The sequence below is a fragment of the Rana temporaria genome, chromosome 1 (genome assembly GCF_905171775.1).
Source record: "Rana temporaria chromosome 1, aRanTem1.1, whole genome shotgun sequence".
NCBI lineage: Eukaryota > Metazoa > Chordata > Amphibia > Anura > Ranidae > Rana > Rana temporaria.
The window spans coordinates 662,239,193-662,260,498 of record NC_053489.1 but is presented as its reverse complement, the minus strand read 5'-3'; positions in this window follow the sequence as shown (position 1 = coordinate 662,260,498).

The following is a 21,306-nucleotide window of genomic DNA, read 5'->3' as shown; positions in this document are numbered from 1 at the left end:
AGGCTTTCGAAGAGATACCATTAAAGGTCCAGTTAACTTCTAGTCCCTTCACAATGTTTTCATTCGCAAGCCTTAATGAAGAAGGAAGGTTGAAAAGGAAGGGGGTTGGATCCCCAAAACCTGTTGGCTAATCTTTGGATTGTCCCCATGACTTTTAATGAAATAAAGTAGAGATGTGCTCAATTGAAAATGTGTTGTGTTTTAAATCTGAATTGTTCAAGTAGAACTATAGGCAAAACCTTTTTTTTTTTTATGGATAGAGCAAAGAGGGTTATAACCTCTGTCAGATTTTATTTTGCCCTCTATAGCCAAAAAGTAAGTGAAAGGAAATCGCTGAAAATGAAGGGAATTCCTTGGAGACCCCAAGGTCACTGGAGCTAGTGTCCCCTCTTTTACGTTTCTGAGGACAACCCAAAATGTGGGATTTTCACCTATAATGATAATGGTAAACAGGACAAATAGAGAGGGTGAATCTCCCTAATGGGAGCAAAAACAGCAATAAAAACTGACAGGGGTTCTAATCTCTCTGCACTCTATCCAAAACTAAAAACAAAGGGGCAGATCCACAAAGATCTGCCCCGGCGCAGTGTAGCTGAGATACGCTACGCCGCCGTAACTTACTTTTTTTGGTTTGAATCCTGAAAGAATTTGCGCCGTAAGTTACGGCGGCGTAGTGTATCTCTTGCGGCGTAACGGCACCTAATTAAAATCGGCGAGTAGGGGGGTGTGTTTCATTTAAATGAAGCGCGTCCCCGCGGCGAACGAACTGCGCATGCGCCATCCCTAAATTTCCCGCCGTGCATTGTGCTAAATGAAGTCGCAAGGACGTCATTGTTTTGACGTGGACGTAAATTACGTCCCGCCCGATTCACGGACGACTTACGCAAACAAATTTTTTTTTTAAATTCTACGCGGGAACAACGGCCATACTTAACATTGAGTACGCCACCAAACAGCAGCTTTAACTATACGCCGAAAAAAGCCGACTAGAGACGACGTAAAAGAATGCGACGGCCACTCGTATGTTCGTGGATCGTCGGAAATAGCTAATTTGCATACTCGACGCAGAAAACGACGAGAACGCCACCCAGCAGACCCCGAAGAATTGCATCTTAGATCCGAAGGCGTACGAAGCCGTACGCCTGTCGGATCTAACCCAGAAGCCGTCGTATCTTGTTTTGAGGATTCAAAACAACGATACGACGCGGGAAATTTGAAAGCACGCCGGCGTATCAGTAGATACGCCGGCGTACTCGCTTTGTGGATCTGCCCCAAAGTTTTGCCTTTAGTTATACTTTAAGTTAATAATTTTGTTTTGCCATATTTCTTATGATAGAATGACCCATTTTCAGAGTTCTTTTCATATATTTGGAATCGTTTCATATTTAGTTATTTTCTTATCAAATTTGAATTTGAATTTGAAAATTAATTTGAATTTGAAAACGAATTTGAATTCAAAATGGAAACATACTGGAATAGATACAGTGCGGTATAAAAGTTAAATAAGATGATGATTCCTACTTAGGCTGCTTATAGACTGGAATAGAACAGAACATAATAAAAAAGAATACAAAATAATAGAATAGATTAAAGCAGAATAGAATATATATATTTTATTCTATTCTTTTATATATATATACGCCGGCGTACTCGCTCTGCGGATCTACCCCTATATTTGTAATAAATTTGTATAATTTTTGAAACATTTTTTAATTTTTTTTATCGTTGCCTACACAATCCCGATCCTTTTTGAGTTTTTTTCAATTGTTGAATAATCAAGGGATGATGGCAACTACATGCCGCCCTACATGAGTTGACCCTTTTCTAATGTATATTTAATAGGAACATTCATCAATCAATGTTCATGTGTTAGTGTTATTACGCTACAAAAAAAAGGTCAAAAACAAGAAAAGAATATATATATAGAAAGACATAATACAAAATGTACTAAAAAATATTAAAAAAAAAATAAGTTCAATGTCACATTGGGGTAGATTCAGGTAGCTACGCTATAAGTTACGGCGGCGCAGCGTAGTGTATTTACGCTACGCCTCCGCAACTTACAGGAGCAAGTGCAGTATTTACAAAGCACTTTCTCCGTAAGTCGCGGCGGCGTAGCGTAAATGGGGCCAGCGTAAGCGCGCGTAATTCAAATGGGGAAGGGGGGTGTGTTTTATGGTAATATGTGATGACCTGACGTGATTGACGTGATTTATGAACGGCGCATGCGCCGTCCGTATACATATCCAAGTGTGCATTGCTTCCAAGTACGGCGTATTGGTTTCGACGTGAATTACGTCCAGCCCTATTCGCGAACGACTTACGCAAACGACGTAAATAATTAAAATTTTGAAACGGGAACGACGTCCATACTTAACATTGGCTGCGCCTTCTAATAGCAGGAGCAGCCTTACGCCGAAAAAGCCTTAACGCAAACGACGTAAAAAACGCGCGCACGTACGTTTGTGAATCGGCGTATCTAGGAAATTAGCATACTCTACGCCGACAACAACGGAAGCGCCCCTAGCGGCCAACGTTATATTGCACACAATTCTACGCCGCCGCAATCAAGTTACGTCGGTGGAGGAAGCCTATTTTTTCAGCGTATCTGCCTTTGTGAATCGGCGTAATGCTACGTGGGCGCGGAATTCAAATTACGTCGGCGTATCTGGAGATACGCCGGCGCAAAAGGTATGTGAATCTACCCCAATGCTGATAATTTATTGGGCACTTAGCCTTATTGAAATAGATTTTTTATTTATTTTGAAGATTAGGGAAATGTATTCGTAGACACCCCTTAAATATTTCATTATCCGGCCAGCGTGCGCCTGTGACTTCACACAATGGGACAAGACATATTGTGCCTCGTATGTTTCTGTTCTCCTCCTCGGGTCACTCGGGTCACCGGGACATAATCTCCTGCTTTGCATTTCATCCATTCCTGCGTGTTGCTTGAGCATGTGAACAAGCCTAATGAGATGGAAGACCTCTTGATGGATAATCCAATGAGAGGGACAGGAGGTTTCCGAACTTCACAGCGAGAGCGTGGGGGCTGCCTTGTGTCCGCTAAGAAGCGATGGCGCTTCATTATAATTGAATCCCGTGCCTAATAAAACAGGATTCCTTTGGAATTTGTAGCCAAACGCAGCTAAATGTTTTTTTTATTGGACCTCATAAGAACGTTTTTCTATTATCATCATCATTATTAGTAAATTTATAACCCTCTCTATTAACCACTTGAGACCCGCGCTATTGACAAAAGACGTCAACAGCGCAGCTCTCAAGTGCCAAGTGGACGTCTTTGGACGTCTTTTAAAGTGAATTACCCGCGCGCGCCTCTGGGGGGCGCGCAGCGGGTAAACACTGTCCCGGCGCATCGCCGAAGAGCCGATGCGTGTACCTGGCGGCCGCGATGTCCGCCGGGTACACGCGATCGTCGGGAACACAGCAGGGACGTGGAGCTCTGTGTGTAATGATGGGGTGTAAACACAGAGCTCCACGTGCTGTCAGAGGAGAGGAGACCGATCTGTGTCTCTTGTACATAGGGACACAGCATCGGTCACCTCCCCCAGTCACCCCCCTCCCCCCACACAGTTAGAACACACCCAGGATACACATTTAACTCCTTCCTCACCCCCTAGTGTTAACCCCTTCCCTGCCAGTCATTATACAGTAATTATACAGTAATTAGTGCATTTTTATAGCACTGATCGCTGTATAAATGTGAATGGTCCCAAATTTGTGTCAAAAGTGTCCGATACATCCGCCGCAATATCGCAGTCCCAATAAAAATCACAGATCGCCGCCATTACTAGTAAAAAAAAAAAAATAATAAAAAATAATAATAATTCTGTTCCCCATTTTGTAAGCGCTATAACTTTTGCGCAAACCAGTCGCGTATTGCCTATTTACAAAAATACGTCGAAAAATCAGCCAAGCCGCCGAAGCTGTGGTATGCCACTTGACTTCACTGGTTGCTAGAATCACAGGCCGCCTGGCGGCTAGCAACCAGTGACATCAGCGGCTGCCCCAACATTCAGAGCGTGCCGCAGCCGCCTCAGCATTCATAGCACGCCGCCTCCGCGGCTGGAAAACCAGCTCGGCTCAGCCCACCTCTGCCATCTTCAGACTCAGACAGAGTAGCACGCCGCAGGCCACCATCTTCATTTTGGGGCCCCAATGCATTTCTTTGCCCAGGGGCCCATGATGCTATTAAGATGCCACTGCTTAGATGTGGTGTTGTTTTTACCCAGTGATCCTTTTTCTCCATCCAGTTGATCCTGCCAGTAAGACATTCCTGTCCTAGGGGAATAAGGCTCACTTACCATATTGTATATCTGTGAAGGAGAACCATTGTCACCCTAGGACAGGACTATAGAACACATCCCCCCCTCCACTAACTTAACCACTTGGTGATGGATGCAGAAACGTCCTGTCAGCAGGTGGTTACCGTATATACTCGAGTATAAGCCGAGCCGAATATAAGCCGAAGCACCTAATTTTACCACCAAAAAACTGGGGAACCCTATTGACTCGAGTATAAGCCTAGGGTGAGAAATGCAGCAGCTACTGTAAATGGAAAAGAGGGTCAACATCAACAATGACCATCTGCAGCCTCACTGTGCCCATTTGCAGCTTCACTGTGCCCATTTGCAGCCTCGCTGTGCCCATTTTCAGCCTCACTGTGCCCATTTGCAGCCTGACTGTGCCTCACTGTGCCCATTTGCAGCCTCACTGTGCCTCATTGTACCCATTTGCAGCCCCACTGTGCCCATTTGCAGCCTCACTGTATCCATTTGCAGCCTCGCTGTTCCTATCTGCATGGCTCACTGTGCCATCCGCATGCCTCACTATGCCATCTGCATGCCTCATGTACCTGTGACATGCCGTCTAGTTGGCGGCCATCCAGTGTAACAAAGCCCCGCCTCCTCCTTGTCCTTGTCCGTGACGGAACACTGATTCAGTTTCCCAGCAGTGAGTCAGTGTTCAGCCTATCACGGACGAGGACGAGGAGAAGGTAGGGCTTTGTTACACTGGACGGCCGCCGACTAGACTGCATGTCACAGCGCTGGGTGATCAGATACATGAGGCTGCAGATGGGTACAGTGAGGCAGGGAGACTTGAGTATAAGCTGCGGGGGGCACAAAAAAAAATTGTTACGATCATCACCATTTTACTCTATGGGGTCTCTGCTTTCAAAAAATATATTTTTGGGGAGTTTTTAATTTTCATGTATAAAAGGTAATGCACCTTTTATACATGAAAATTAAAAACTCCCAAAAAAATGTATTTTAGTAGAGGTATAAAATACATATAATAAAATAAATAATAAAAAAATAATGTTCTGGCAGCAAAAGGGTTAAAGGAGCATTGGGCATCCTCTGGATGCAGTGGGAAAAGAGCAATACCGTAAATCTTGTGGAAAAAAATTGTTACTACCACCATTTTATTCTACAGGGTCTCATTTAAGAAGATATATTGTTTAAATTTTAAAATTTTCATGTACAAAATGTGCAATTTAGTATGTTTAAAAAAAAATAATAATAAAAAGGGTTAAGAAGGAGCATTGGGCATCATCTGGATGCAGTGGGCAAGTAGCAAATATTGTGGACATAAAAAAAATTGTTACTATCACCATTTTATTCTACGGGATCTCTGCTTTCAAGATATATATATATATTTTAATTTTCATTTATAAAAGGTGCATGCAAATATATAAAAAAAAGGTGCTGGCAGCAAGAGTTAAAGGAGCAGTGGGTATTTTGTTACGATCACCATTTTATTCTACGGGGATCTCTGCTTTAAAAAAAATATATATATGTATATATATATATATATATACATACATTTATATATATATATATATATATATATATATATAATATTGCATTTTAGTAGGTGTGTGCAAATATATCTAAAAAGTGCTGGCAGCAAAAGAGTTAAAGGAGCAGTGGGTATTTTGTGGATGCAGTGGGCAAGGAGCAAATATTGTGGAAAACAATTGTTACTTTCACCATTTTATTCTACAGGGTCTCATTTAAGAAGATATATAATTTCAAGGGGTTTTTACTTGTACAAAATATGCATTTAAGGCTGCATTCACACCTAGGCGACAAAACGCCTGAAGCGCGACGCTACAATACGCTGGAGGGGAGAAATAACATGATTCTCTATGGAAATGGTTCACATCTCCACGCCGATCGCCGAAAAGCTCAAACAAGTCCCGGACCCTTTTTTGTCTCCGCTTTCCGGGCGGCTTCGGCGTTCTCCATACCCGACAATGACCTATACAAAACGGCGGTTAAAAACGCTGCGTTTTGTTGCGGCAAATCGCGGTTAAAAAAAGGCCGCAAATCGCCTACGCCTAGGTGTGAATGCAGCCTTATAGGTAGATTCAGAAAGAGTTAGGCCGGCTTATCAGTAGATAAGTCGACCTAACTCAGAATCTACGCCGACTTATGTTTAAGCGTATGCTCAAACAGAAATACGTTTTAACATATCTAAGATACGACGGCTTGCGCCGTCTTATCTTAGATTGCAATTTTTCAAATGGCCGCTAGGTGGCGCTTCCATTGTGGTCGGCGTAGATTATGTAAATGAGTTTGTACGCCGATTCACGAACGTACGCCCGGCCGCCGCAGTCGATTTACGCCGTTTACGTAAGAGATAGGCCGCGTAAAGTTAGAGCTAGGCTCTAGTGGAATAGTAATGTCAAGTATGGCCGCCGTTCCCGCGTCGAAATTGAGAATCGGGATTTACGTTGTTTACGTCCACGTCAAAATCAATAGGCCCGTGCGGCGTACACTGGGAAATGTAGTCGCCCGGCGCATGCGCAGTGAAAAAAAACGTCAACAACGTGAGGTCAAGCCTCATTACCATGAAACACGCCCCCCTCCAAGTCATTTGAATTTGGCGCCCTTACACCCGCCCGCTTTAGGCTACGCCGCCGTAGATTAGCAGGCAAGTATATTGAGAATCATTACTAGCCTAGCTAATTTACGGCGGCGTAGCCTAAACAGGCTAAGCTACGCCGCCGTAACTTTACACGATTGTACCTGAATCTACCTATTAGTATGTATAAAAAAAAATAATAAAAAGGGTTAAAAAGGAGCATTGGGCATCACCTGGATGCAGTGGGCAAGGAGTAAATATTGTGGACATAAAAAAAAATTGCTACTATCACCATTTTATTCTACAGGGTCTCATTTAAAGAAGAGGTTCACCCTAAAAACATTTTTCTAACATTACATTGTGCATACTTCCAACATTTACAGTATGCTGATTTTTTTATTTTTTTTTGCTGTACATACCGTCTTATAGCTTTTTTCCACACGGCTTCCGGGTTCTCACTCCCGCGGGAGTAGGTGTTCCTATGCAGTGACGCAGTGTCATGTGGGACTTCGCCCAGATGATTGACGTCTTGACAAAAACTTCCTCCCGGCGGATAATGCGCGTCACGAGTTTCCGAAAGAAGCCGAACTGCGAGTCGGCTCTATACGGCACCTGCGCAGTCAGCTCTACACGGCTCCTAGTCGGTGTGCAGGCGCCGTATAGCGCTGTATAGAGCAGTTCGGCTTCTTTCGGAAACTCGTGACGCGCCTTAGCCGCCGGGGGGAAGTCAAGACGTCAATCATCTGGGCGAAGTCCCACATGACACTACGCCTCTTCATAGGAACGCCTACTCCCACGGGAGTGAGAACCCGGAAGCCGGGTGGAAAATAGCTATAAGACGGTATGTACAGCAAAAAAAATTAAATAAAATCAGCATACTGTACGCTTCCTGACGACGTGTCAATCACGAAACGTACGTCGAGGCGCCTGGTTACGTTCGAAAACTACGCACTTCCGGTCCCGCTGGTCCTCTGGCCTGGAACGCACGCCAGCTCTCCAAGCGAGGAACTGCTATCCGGATTGGATTACTTTCAGTTCCCCAACGAGGAACTTTCATCACAGCCTATCCTGCCATGCTGACTAGCCTCAGTGCCGGGTCCAAGGCACTATCAAAGTAAGAGGCCATTTGGCTAAGCTGTTTTATCTGTGATTTATTTTAAATAAACTGTACTTCACTATGGTGGTTTCCCCTCTCCCTCCTTTATGAGAGTGTTTGAATCCTGGAAACATAGAGCCGCGCAGCTGAATCATTCTACTGGTTTAGTGACCAACTTGCTGTATTTGACCTTTTCTAACAAACTAGGTCAACACCTTGTGGTACGGAGCCATCTATTAGTGCACATTTTGGGGATCTTCTTGGTGGAGGTGGACACCTTTCACAAATGAATTTTCAACAATTTGCATCCGATAACCTTGATTGGATCTTATCTGAACACTTTTTTGATTGGACTCATATTATTATCATTGTTGTTTCACTTATTTAACTTTTCACTTATTCAAGTTTATTTATTTATTTTTGCCAGTGTGCTGCTGATTTATTATCTGTTATCATATATTTATTTAAAGCGGAGTTCCGGCCACAATTTCACTTTTTATATATAAATACCCCTGTAATACACAAGCTTAATGTATTCTAGTAAAGTTAGTCTGTAAACTAAGGTCCGTTTTGTTAGGTTGTTACAGCATTTAGACACTTTATACAATAGAAATTGACTGGGGCCATCTTAAGTGTGGGCATCATGAAGCCAGACTGTATGACTTCCTGGATTTCAGCCTTGCAAATCTCGCACATGCGCAGTGCTGCACAAGCAGTGTCAGATCAGGTTTCAGCACCTGTGCTGTCCAAGTCACATGATTCTTTGAGACTGGGGAGTGCACAGACTCCTGGAAAGTTTCACCCACTACATTCCCAGGAGTCTGTGCGGTGTAGGTTAGGAAGCATTAAGCACCTAGGTGCAGGAAGTGGGAAGATTAACTATTCTGCCTAGCAACAACACTTTGAAGGCATCTAAAACAATTGTTTTTTTTCTTAAAGGACTAATGACATTTTTTTTAAAACTACTGATGTAATGTTATATTTATGGGTGGAACTCCACTTTAATTGTTTTTTTACCAATTCACTAAATGTGTTATTTAGTTTTAGCGCCCCCTTTATATGCCAATACTGTAAATGTTGGAGGTATGCACAATGAAATGTTAGAAAAATGTTTTTAGGGTGAACCTCCGCTTTAAGAATATATACAATTTCATGGGGCTTTAAATGTTCCATGAACAAAATGTACATTTTAGTATGTATAAAAAAATAAAAAGGGTTAAGAAGGAGCATTGGGCGCCATCTGCATACAGCGGGCACTGGTCGTGAATACAGAGGTTTGGCCCCGTGAACATGGTGAGAAGGTCCCGCAGATTCTGATCTCCTGCCCGAAATTAAAAATGAAACGGGAGACGCAATAAATGAGACTGTAAATGGTCAGGACGCTGATAGCGCCGGTTTCCCATTCTCTGCCACAGAACAGAGAAGAAAATAGAAGCGCTTTCGCCAACAAGTTGAAAAGGCAGCGTGAGACTATGGGCGCAGTGTTCCGGTGAACACACAGAGAAGGGATGATTATCCCCAAAGTGAGGTGCCTTTTGTTGGTCTGTCAACATCCCTTTTGGTCAGGTCCTCGGGTCTAAGTATCGTTGTCTCCTGAAGGCCGAGCGTGGATTGGAGCGCGGAGGAAAAGCAGCTTCTCCCACTCGTCTCTCTCACAAGCCGCGGACAATGGCCCGGCACAGAAAATAAGCATGTACCCATCAGATAAACATTGTTGAAACAGGCCTACTTAATCCGAATTATAGTAAATAGACTCTTACAAGGATCTTTTTTTTTTTTTTTTTTTGAGCTAGGAGCTCAAGAGCAAGCCAACACCAAAAAGCCCCAACGAGCGTCCTTATCTCCGTCCAATCATCTTCTCAAAAGGAATTTCAACAGAATCAGTTCGTCCTTTTGCCCTGGAAAGTTTTGGTTCTCAGAAAGAACTTTTTTTTTTTTCCATGGGGTTGAACATTGCTGAAACCCTCCTGTGTATTAAACAAACCGATAAATAGACAAGACGGTTTTTGTGCCTACGCTCTAAATTGATCTAACCTCGTCTAAAGTGAGACAGTTGAAGAATTTTCCTTAATGGTGCTCCGGGGCTTTTGTTCATTGTGTTAATATCTTGCACTCGTAACTGATAGGGTGATAGATAGCCATCAAGGATGTTAGGTAAGACTAATATTCGATTTAAATTCAAAACAGCGCATTGACCGGGGCAACGGGAGACAGGCCTTGTTGTGCTATCCTAACAATTATCTTCCGCTGAGTGGGGGTTGGAGAACGCGGCGTTCAGAAATACCGTGCTCTTCTTTAACCACTTAAGACCCGGACCTTTAGGCAGCTAAAGGACCCGGACAGTTTTTGTGATTCGGCACTGCGTCGCTTTAACTGACAATTGCGCGGTCGTGCGACGTGGCTCTAAAAACAATTGGCGTCCTTTTTTTCCCCACAAATAGAGCTTTCTTTTGGTAGTATTTGATCACCTCTGCGGTTTTTATTTTTTGCGCTATAAACAAAAATAGAGCGTCAATTTTGAAAAAAAATCTATATTTTTTACTTTTCTCTATAATAAAAATCCACCAAAAATATATAAAACATTATTTTTTTCCTCAGTTTAGGCCGATACGTATTCTTCTACCTATTTTTGGTTAAAAAAATCGCAATAAGCGTTTATCGGTTGGTTTGCGCAAAATTTATAGCGTTTACAAAATAGGGGATAGTTTGTTTGCATTATTATTATAAACAAAAATAGAGCGTCAATTTTGAAAAAAATGCAATATTTTTTACTTTTTTCTATAATAAAAATCCCCCAAAAATATATAAAACATTATTTTTTTTCCTCAGTTTAGGCCGATACGTATTCTTCTACCTATTTTTGGTTAAAAAAATCGCAATAAGCGTTTATCGGTTGTTTTGCGCAAAATTTATAGCGTTTACAAAATAGGGGATAGTTTGTTTGCATTATTATTATTGGGTTTTTTTTACTACTAATGGCGGCGATCAGCGATTTTTTTCGTGACTGCGACATTATGGCGGACACTTCGGACAATTTTGACACATTTTTGGGACCATTGTCATTTTCACAGCAAAAAATGCATTAAAAATGCATTGTTTACTGTGAAAATGACAATTGCAGTTTGGGAGTTACCCACAGGGGGCGCTGATGGGATTATGTATGACCTCATTTGTGTTTCTAACTGTAGGGGGTGTGGCTGTAGGTGTGACGTCATCGATTGTGTATCCCTATAAAAGGAAACACACGATCGATGACAGCGCCACAGTGAAGAACGGGGAAGTTGTGTTTACACACAGCTCTCCCCGTTCTTCAGCTCCGGGGACCGATCGCGGGACTCCAGCGGCGATCGGGTCCGCGAGTCCCGCGGCCACAGTCACGGAGCTTCGGACTGGGTCGCGTGCACGCGACCCCGCGGCTGGGCTTATAGGGCCACGTACATGTACGTGGATGTGCCCAGCCGTGCCATTCTGCCGACGTATATCGGCGTGAATGGGTCCTTAAGTGGTTAACCAGTTTGTCTTTTTTATTTTATTTTTTTATTCCACTGCAGCTGTCTCTGTTTTATGCAAATGGTCCATAATGTAAAGGGACAAACAAAGGCTTCTGTCGGATTGGTCCCGAGGTTGCTTCGAAAATCAGGCCATCGCTTGCATTTGGGAAGGCCCACAGCCTAAAGAAAAAAAGGCTGCGATCTGACTGGGGGGCCCAATTGAACCGCAGCGTGGTGAACTTTAACGCATGCATTTTGGCGCATTAAAGTGTGTGTCAGATGGTGGTTGGGTGGCGGTGAAAGTGGCCTTCACTGGCGGCCCAACCATACTGTAATACAGGGCTCAAAGGGCCAGATTCACCAAAGAGATACGACGGCGTATCTGCTGATACGCCGTTGTATCTCTCAGAGTATCTATGCGACTGATTCATACAGTTACGCATAGATAGCCAGAAGATCCGACAGGAGTAATTGTTTTACACTGTCGGATCTTAGGATGCAATACCGCGGCCGTCGCTGGGGGAAGTTCGCGTCGTAAACCAGCGTCGGGTATGCAAATTAGGAGTTACGGCGATTCCCGACGGATTTTCGCGTTCGCTACGTTGCCGCTAGTCTAGTTTCCCATCGCAAAGTTAGTCGGTTTTTTTGGTGCCTTAACTTTACGCAGCAATCGTATTGCTGTATAAAGTATGGCCGTCGTTCCCCCGTCGAAATTTAAAAAATAACGTCGTTTGCGTAAGCCGTCCGGGAATACGGAATTACGCTACGCGCGTCGCCGTTCGGAAAAATGACGTCACAGCGCGCAAAGCACGACAGGAATTACGGAACGGAGCATGCGCAGTAGGTCCGGCGCAGGAGCGCGCCTAATTTAAATGGCACACGCCCATTTGAATTGGCCCGCCTTGCGCCGGAGGCCGCCGGCGTAGGTTTTCATCGCAAGTGCTTGGTGAATCAGGCACTTGCGATGAAAACTTGCGGCGGTGTAACGTATCTTCGATACGTTACGCCGCCGCAGTTCTATGTGAATCTGGCCCAAAATGTCATGTCCTGAGCTACTAGCCAGGCCTTAAAGTGAAGGTTCACCCAAAAAGTTAATTTTTAACATTAGATTGAGGCTCATTTTGTGAAGGGGAATCGGGTAGTTTTTTTAAAATCGAAGCTGTACTTACCGTTTTAGAGAGAGATCTTCTCCGCCGCTTCCGGGTATGGGTCTTCGGGACTGGGCGTTCCTATTTAATTGACAGGCTTCCGACAGGCTTCCGACGGTCGCATACATCGCGTCACGATTTTCCGAAAGTAGACGAACGTCGGTGCGCAGGTGCCGTATAGAGCCGCACCAACGTTCGGCTTCTTTCGGCTACTCGTTTTTCGGGTGAACTCCCGCTTTAAGGGTTACTCGCCACCAGTTGCCCCACCGGAACCCACCCCGCCCCTAATTTCGCCCCTAAACACACCCTCATAAATGATCTCATGATAATGAGATAATGGCTCGCCAGCCCTCAAAATTCACTCGCCAAAATGTGAGCAGGCAAGTGGAATTTTTGAGGGCTGCTGTAATATACCGGCACATGCCGTGGCAACGATTGAGCCACCTACAGTGCGGGGAGGTACCAGGAAAGAAGAGGGGTGAAGGTAAGATGTGGATGGAGGATGCAGAGGTAGGCATGTACTGGCCATTGGGACTACAGGGAGTTTCCCGGTGGGCCGATGGCTCAAGCCTGTCAAAGTAATGGCTGCGCAGCCCATTAATTTTAGCACCGCTGTACTGCCTCTAAGATTAGAACGTCTAATGGCCAGTGAATAGGGGGCTTGGGTGGCCATCGAGGTTGGCTGGCCGGGGGGCCAGGTTTGTCCGGCCGGCCAGTATAGGAGAGACCTGTCATCCGCACTGCCCATCCTTCCCTGTTTTTCTCTGTGGCTTGTCACTGATCCTCTGTTCCCTGTCATAGGGAACGATGATCAGTGACATCACACGTCCAGCCACGCCCCCCTACAGTAAGAAACACAAATCAGGGCACACTTAACCCCTTTAGCGCCCCCTAGTGGTTTACCCCTTCACTGCCATTGTCATTTTCACAGTAATCAGTGCATTTTTATAGCATTTTTCGCTGTGAAAATGACAATGGTCCCAAAAATGTGTCAAAAGTGTCCGATGTGTTCGCCATAATGTCGCAGTCACGATAAAAATCGCTGATCGCCGCCATAACTAATAAAAACAAATTAAATAAAAATGCCATAAAACTATCCCCTATTTTGTAAACTGTTGCGCAAACCAATCAATAAACGCTTATTGCGATTTTTTTACCAAAAATATGTAGAAGAATACGTATCGGACTAAACTGAGGAAAAAATGTGTTTTTTTTATATAATTTTGGGGGATATTTATTATAGCAAAAAGTAAAAAATATTGAATTTTTTTTCAAAATTGTCGCTCTATTTTTGTTTAAAGCGCAAAAAATAAAAACCGCAGAGGTGATCAAATACCACCAAAAGAAAGCTCTATTTGTGGGGAAAAAAGGACGTCAATTTTGTTTGGGAGCCACGTCGCACAACCGCGCAATTGTCAGTTAAAGCGATGCAGTTTCGAATCGCAAAAAGGGGCCTGGTCCTATACCTGCATAATGGTCCGGGTCTTAATTTGTTAATACATTGATGCGATAGCTATATATGATAGGTTACAATAGAGTGTATAGATATTATTGCATCGCGTTCTACAGTACTAATAAAATGTCTGTTGTATCCTAGTATTTATTGGTATTCTCTTTTCTGCCCCCCCCCCCAAAAAAATCCCCCTAAAAGAAAAAAAACCTTTGGCCTAGATTCACAAAGAATTGCCCAGGCGCAGCGTATCAGAGATACACTACGCCGCCGTATGTTACCTGGCGTAAAGTCGAATCCAGGAAGAATTTGCGCCGTAAGTTACGGCGGCGTAGTGTATTTTTGGCGTCGGAATTCAAATCGGCGGGTAGGGGGTGTGATTCATTTAAATGAAGCGCGTCCCCGCGCCGCTTGAACTGCGCATGCTCCGTTTTGAAGATTCCCGCCGTGCTTTGCGCGAAATGACGTTGCACCGACGTCATTTTTAGAACTTCGATGTGAGTTACATCCTTTCCTATTCACGGACGACTTACGCAAAAAAAAAAAAAATTAAGATTCGACGCGGGAAAGACGGCCATACTTTAACATGGCATGTGTAACTATACGCCGCAAAATAGCAGCTTTATCTTTACGCCGGGAAAAGCCGACTACAGACAATGTAAGAGAATGCGACGGCCGCTCGTACCTTCATGGATCGCCGTAAAAAGCTAATTAGCATACCCGACGCAGAAAACGACGCAAACTCCACCCAGCGGGCGGCGAAGTATTGCACCTACGATCCGAAGGCATACGAAGCCGTACACCTGTCGGATCGAAGCCAGAAGCCATCGTATCTTGGTTTGAGGATTCAAACTAAAGATACGACGCGGGAAATTTGAAAGTACGCCGGAGTATCAGTAGATACGCCGGCGTACTTCTTCTGTGAATCTGGCCCTTTGTCTTTATGTACATGGGATTTATTTTTTATTTTTAATAAATTTGCAAAGATTTCAAACAAACTCCTTTCACGTTGCCATTATGGGGTATTGTTTATAGTATTTCAAAGAAAATAATGAATTTAAAGCATTTTGGAATAAGGCTGTAACATAACAAAATGTGGAAAAAGTGAAGCGCTGTGAATACTTTCCGGATGCTCTGTATATATAATAACACATTCCCTACCGAGTCATTGTAAAATGACGTCGGCGGGAACCCTCCCTCCTTCAGAGTGGACGTCATATGACGTCCTTGCATTCCCAGGCGGCTAGGGGCCCCCGCCAAATTGTTTGGGACCCAGTGCGCGTGCCCGGCGGCCACGATGTCCGCCGGGCACCCGCGATTGCCCGCAATCACGGCAGGACCATGGATCTGTGTGTGTAAACACACAGATCCATGTCCTGTCAGCAGGGAGGAGACCGATGTGTGTTCCCAGTACAGAGGAACACACATCGGTCTCCTCCCCTTGTGAGTACCCCTCCCCCTACAGTTAGAACACACCTAAGGGAACATATTAACCCCTTCCCTGCCAGTCACATTTACACAGTAATCAGTGCAGTTTTATAGCACTATAAAACACTATAAAGCACTATAATACAGCATCGCTGTATAAATGTGAATGGTCCCAAAAATGTGTCAAAAGTGTCCAATATGTCCTTCGCAATGTCACGGTCACAATAAAAATCGCAGATCGCCGTCATTACTAGTATAAAAATAAATAAAAATGCCATAATTCTATTCCCTATATTGTAGATGCTAGAACTTTTGCGCAAACCCATCAAATACGCTTATTGCGAACGTACTTGCGCCCGGCGCATTAATATACGCTGTTTACGTAAGGCTTACGTCCGGCGTATAGTTATTCCCCATCTATGAGGCACAACTCATGCAAAGGTATGGACCAGGAACAGCCGTCGTATTTTACGTCGTTTACGTAGTAGTATGTGAATAGGGATGGGCGTAGGTTACGTTCACGTCATAGGCAGTGATTCGACGTATCTTAGGGAGAATTTCCGACGTGATTCTGAGCATGCGCACTGGGTTGCGCCCACTTCCACCTACTTTGAATTAGGTCGGCTTATGCCTACGAATTTACGTTATGCCGGCGCAACGTTGGGCGCATTTGCTTTGTGAATACTGTGCTCGCTGCTCTGCGCTACGTCGGCGTATCGTATATTCGATACGCTAAGGCGGCATAAATATGCGCCGATGTACGTGAATCCGGGCCATTGTGGTTTTTTTTTCAAAATGTTTGCTTTTCTTTTGTTCATAGCACAAAAAATAAAAACCGCAGAGGTGATCAAATACCACCAAAAGAAAGCTCTATTTGTGGGGAAAAAAAGGTCGTCAATTTTGTTTGGGAGCCACGTCGCACGACCGCGCAATTGTCATCCAAGGTGCAACAGCGCTGAAAACTAAACATTGGTCTGGGCAGGAAGGGGGTGAAAATGCCCTGTATTAAAATGGTTAAAGACCTATAAAAATTCTCAATTTTTTTTCCCCTACAGTGAATTGTTGAGGCCGCTGGCCCTCTAAGGTTTCTCTGCTTTCCAGCAAGAGCCTTTTTCCCAGACACCTCAGTGCCTAAGGGGTTAAGCATTATCTTTCTTATCTCCGTCTTTTTGAAACACAGGGAGGGAAGCAAAGGGGTCAATGTTAGTTTACCGCAAAAGGCAAAAAAAAAGCAAGAAAAAAAAAAAACAAGGCTCGGTGTCACTGCCAAGGGCTTTTGGGAAGGAAGTATTACGGTATAAAGGACAAGGTTGCTTGAAAGTGTAATTAAGGTAAAGAGACAGTTCATTTGCAAAACATAGGATCTTTTCACTAAGTGGAGCCAGTTTTTATCTGCTAAGTAACCTTTTGGGCTTTGTCATCCTCTTCTATTGGTCGGGTGTCTGGTTACTTCTCAATAATGGCAAAAGGAGAAAACAGAACATAATAGGGAAAGTCAGAGGCATCTTTTTCACAAGCTCCGCGCTCTCTGTTTCCTTAAGATGGGACGCGATCGGCCAGCCCCCCGTCCACCTGCATCCCCATCCATGAGACCTGCTGAAGAGAGATCTATTAGGACTTTGTAAGCTTAGATCAGAGCTGTCACGAGGCCCCATAACCCTTGTCTCTATATTCTCATCGACACTCTCTACTAATACACAATGGGGTGGATTCAGGTAGGAGAGCGCAAAACTGCGGCGGCATAACGAATGACATTTACGTTACGCCTCCGCAAGTTTTACGGGCAAGTGTTTGATTCACAAAGCACTTGCCTGTAAAGTTGCGGCGGCGTAGCGTAAAAAGGGGCCGGCGTAAGCGCGCGTAATTCAAACGTAGGGGGCGTGGATCATTTAAATTAGGCGCGTTCCCGCGCCGAACGTACTGCGCATGCGCCGTCCCTAAAATTTCCCGACGTGCATTGCGGTAATTGACATCGCAAGGACGTCATTGGTATCGACGTGAACGTAAATGGCGTCCAGCGCCATTCACGGACGACTTACCCAAACGGCGTAACATTTTCAAATCGCGACGCGGGAACGACGTTCCATACTTAACATTGGCTGCGCCTCCTAATAGCAGGAGCAGCCTTACGAAGAAAACGACGTATGCAAACGACGTCAAAAACTACCGCCGGGCGCACGTACGTTCGTGAATCGGCATAAGTATGTAATTTGCATACTTTACGCTGACATCTATGGGAGCGCCACCTAGCGGCCAGCGTCAGAATGCACCCTAAGATACGACGGCGTAAGAGACTTATGCCAGTCGTATCTTAGGCTAAAGTCGGCATATCTAGCTTTCTGAATACAGAAAGTAGATACGCCGGCGCTACTTAGCAATTACGCGGCGTATCTATGGATACGCCGGCGTAATTGCTCTCTGAATCTACCACAATACTAAAAACTAGGGTTGTCCCGATATCACTTTTTTGAGACCGAGTACAAGTACCGATACTTTTCTTCAAGTACTCGCCGATACCGATCACCGATACTTTTTTTTAATTGTCATGTGACAGTGGCAGTATTTTTTTTTACAGTGCTTTCTTCTTTTTTTTCTGGGGGGGGGGGGGGGGATTGTCAGGGTGTTTTTTTATTTACATTTTTATTATTATTTTTTAGTTCATTTTATTTATTCATTGCAATTTTATTTTATTTTTTATCAGCCCTGTTGGGGGGTCGTTGGTGAGATATCAGGGGTCTTAAAGCGGGAGTTCACCCAAAAAACTATTTTTAACATTAGATTGAGGCTCATTTTGTGAAGGGGAATCAGGTGCTTTTTTTTTAAATCGAAGCAGTACTTACCGTTTTAGAGAGCGATCTTCTCCGCCGCTTCCGGGTATGGGCTGCGGGACTGGGCGTTCCTATTTGATTGACAGGCTTCCGACGGTCGCATACATCGCGTCACGAGTAGCCGAAAGAAGCCGAACGTCGGTGCGGCTCTTTACGGCGCCTGCGCACCGACGTTCGGCGCTACTTTCGGAAAATCGTGACGCACTGTATGCGACCGTCGGAAGCCTGTCAATCAAATAAGAACGCCCAGTCCCGCAGCCCATACCCGGAAGCGGCGGAGAAGATCTATGTCTAAAATGGTAAGTACTGCCACCCGATTCCCCTTGACAAAATGAGCCTCAATCTAATGTTAAAAATTTAGTTTTTGGGTGAACCTCCACTTTAACAGACCTCTGACATCTCCCCTTTGAGACAGGGAAAGGGACTAAGGACACAGATTCCCCAGTCCCTTTCTCTGCAGCCTCAGCTAAAATGAATGGAAAGAAGCTCCTCTTCATTCATAAACTGAAGCATCGTAAACACAGGTTGCGATGTTCAGTTATGTGAATGGACAGAGTCAGTGATCACTGACTCTGTTCATTCGGAAAAGGTAGGAGCCAGATTTAGCGGCTCCTACCTCCACTCTCCATCCTGACAGATCAAGGGGTGGAGGAGTACATTAAGGGGGAGAGCAGCACTGAGGGGGGAGAGCAGCACGGAGGGGGACAGCACGGAGCATGGAGGGGGGCAGCACGGAGGACAGAGGGTGACAGCACGGAGCACGGAGGGGGACAGCACAGAGCATGGAGGGGGGCAGCATGGATGGGGACAGCAGGGAGCACGGAGGGGGACAACGCGGAGGACAGAGGGGGACAGCATGGAGGGGGACAGCACGGAGCACGAAGGGGGACAGCACAGAGCATGGAGGGGGACAGCAGGGAGCACGGAGCAGGACAGCACGGAGGGGGACAGCACGGAGGACAGAGGGGGACAGCATGGAGGAGGACAGCACGGATGGGGTCAGCATGGAGAACGGAGGGGGACAGCACGGAGGGGGTCAGCATGGAGAACGGAGGGGGACAGCACGGAGGGGGACAGCATGGAGAAAGGAGGGGGACATCACGGAGGGGGGCAGCACGGAGAAATGAGGGGGACAGTATGGAGAACGGAGGGGGACTGCAGCACGGAGGAGGATACAGGGACAGTCAGCGGTGATCGGTGCGGCTTTGGGGGGGGGGAGCAGGGCTCAAGTCCTGCGGGAACGCGTGGGAACGGAGTCCCTGCACTTTTTTCACAGCAGGAACGCAGTTCCCTTTGCAGGACTAAGCGGCGATGCCCAGCTCGAGTCACTGTCAGGGGCAGGCTAACCTTAGTAATCCTTTATGTTACTGGCCGCTTCCTGTATTTGGATTCATCGGGTAGTGTGCGGGTATTCCGTCACTTCCTCGATGCCGCAATGTCTCCTGGGAGCTTTTGTCATTCTCCCCAGGAGACATTCCGGAGATCTGCCGCGAGTTATCGCGGGATTTAGAAAGAAGTTCTTTTGGTGAGGGAGTGGTTCTTGGGTGGGAGTTCCCACACTTTTTTCCCCAGGACTTGACCCCTGGGGGGGAGTAACAAGCACCGATCACCGCTGTATAACTTTAACTAAAGCAGCTGAAAAGGGGGAAGATCAGTGCTTGCAACTCCCCTGCCGCACCGATTACCCTGACTGCCCAGGTATCGGGTGAAGCATCGGAGCATTTCCCCGAGTTCCAAAAGTAACAGAAAATCCATCTAGTGACCATAATGCGGAAAGACACACATTCCCAAAACAGAACATGTCTAATGTGATTATTACTTATGATCATCAGCACCCTCTAGTGGCTAGAATGAAGAACTTTCCTTACTGAGGTATTTCATAAAAATACTGAACTCTGACCCACTAGATGGCGCTGACGATCATAGGTAATAATCATATTAGAGATAACAGTCCGATTTTACGTTGTGGCTTTGGGAATGTTTGTCAAGTTAGTGCAGCAATTTCTTTTTTCATAAATAGACACATAAGTAATAGTTTTTGGTTTAAAGGAAAAACTTTATTTTTTAAATTTTTACTAAACATATGTCATAGCAAAGGGAAAACAATTTCCAAGTGTACACAGGTGCTCAGTTCACGGCAAGACCGGGATGAGCGCCGAGATGTGTAAACGTAGAACATATGCGGGAGGGTGCGATCCAAAATACCGTCTGAAGGTCGGGGATATTATTGTGAAATACGGAGATGAAGATTCCCCCAGACTTATGTAGAGGTTATGTTCTGTATCTCATTACGTAAGGCAGTTTTGGCAAGTTGGGCAAAACACAGAAAACAGTGCTGCCGCTACGTACAACACTAGAAGGCGCAAAGACCCCTCTCTGGGCCTCACTGGCTTCTTATAAAGGGAACCTTTCCGAAACTTTACAAATCTGCATGATTAAATCCCTACCAGGTATTGGAGATATTAGGAACCATATTTCATTTTAGGCAGTGGCTTGGAGATTAAGGGGCAGAACCACAAAAGAATTACGCCGGCGTATCTCTTGATACGCCGCGTAATTTCAAATTTTGCGCGTCGTATCTTTGTTTTGTATCTTCAAAACAAGACTAGACGGCATCTCGGCTAGATCAGACAGGCGTATGTCTTAGTACGCCGTCGGATCTAAGCTGCAATTTTTCGGCGGCCGCTAGGTGGCATTTCCGTCGAATTCCGCGTTGAGTATACAAATTAGCTAGTTACGGCGATCCACGAACGTACGTCCGGCCGGCGCATTGTTTTTACGTTGTTCGGCTTTTTATGGCGTATAGTTAAAGCTACTGTTATGAGGCGTACTCAATGTTAAGTATGGCCGTCGTTCCCGCCTCGCATTTTGAATTTTTTACGTAGTTTGCGTAGAATGACGTCACCGTCATGAGCATTGGCTTGTTCCGGGTTAATTTCGAGCATGCGCACTGGGATACCCCCACGGACGGCGC